The sequence below is a fragment of the Oncorhynchus tshawytscha genome, linkage group LG13 (assembly GCF_018296145.1).
Source record: "Oncorhynchus tshawytscha isolate Ot180627B linkage group LG13, Otsh_v2.0, whole genome shotgun sequence".
Taxonomy (NCBI): Eukaryota; Metazoa; Chordata; class Actinopteri; order Salmoniformes; family Salmonidae; genus Oncorhynchus; species Oncorhynchus tshawytscha.
Window position 1 is genome coordinate 88,261,718 of NC_056441.1, and position 1,042 is coordinate 88,262,759.

Sequence of the window (1,042 nt, forward strand, 5' to 3'; positions counted from 1 at the left end):
GGGATGCAGCTCCATTAGACAGAGAGCAGAGGGAAGCAGCTCCATTAGACAGAGGAAGGGAAGCAGCTCCATCAGACAGAGAGTAGAGGGAAGCAGCTCCATTAGACAGAGTGCAGAGGGAAGCAGCTCCATCAGGGAAGCAGCTCCATCAGACAGAGAGTAGAGGGAAGCAGCTCCATTAGACAGAGTGCAGAGGGAAGCAGCTCCATTAGACAGAGTGCAGAGGGAAGCAGCTCCATCAGGGAAGCAGCTCCATCAGACAGAGAGTAGAGGGAAGCAGCTCCATTAGACAGAGTGCAGAGGGAAGCAGCTCCATTAGACAGAGAGCAGAGGGAAGCAGCTCCATCAGGGAAGCAGCTCCATTAGACAGACAGAGTAGAGGGAAGCAGCTCCATTAGACAGAGTGCAGAGGGAAGCAGCTCCATTAGACAGAGAGCAGAGGGAAGCAGCTCCATCAGGGAAGCAGCTCCATCAGACAGAGAGTAGAGGGAAGCAGCTCCATTAGACAGAGTGCAGAGGGAAGCAGCTCCATTAGACAGAGAGCAGAGGGAAGCAGCTCCATCAGGGAAGCAGCTCCATCAGACAGAGAGCAGAGGGAAGCAGCTCCATTAGACAGAGTGCAGAGGGCAGCAGCTCCATTAGACAGAGTGCAGAGGGAAGCAGCTCCATTAGACAGAGTGCAGAGGAGAAGCAGCTCCAGGGAAGCAGCTCCATCAGGAGAAGCAGCTCCATCAGACAGAGAGTAGAGGGAAGCAGCTCCATTAGACAGAGTGCAGAGGGAAGCAGCTCCATTAGACAGAGTGCAGAGGGAAGCAGCTCCATTAGACAGAGTGCAGAGGGAAGCAGCTCCATCAGGGAAGCAGCTCCATCAGACAGAGAGTAGAGGGAAGCAGCTCCATTAGACAGAGTGCAGAGGGAAGCAGCTCCATTAGACAGAGAGCAGAGGGAAGCAGCTCCATCAGGGAAGCAGCTCCATTAGACAGAGAGTAGAGGGAAGCAGCTCCATTAGACAGTGTGCAGAGGGAAGCAGCTCCATTAGACA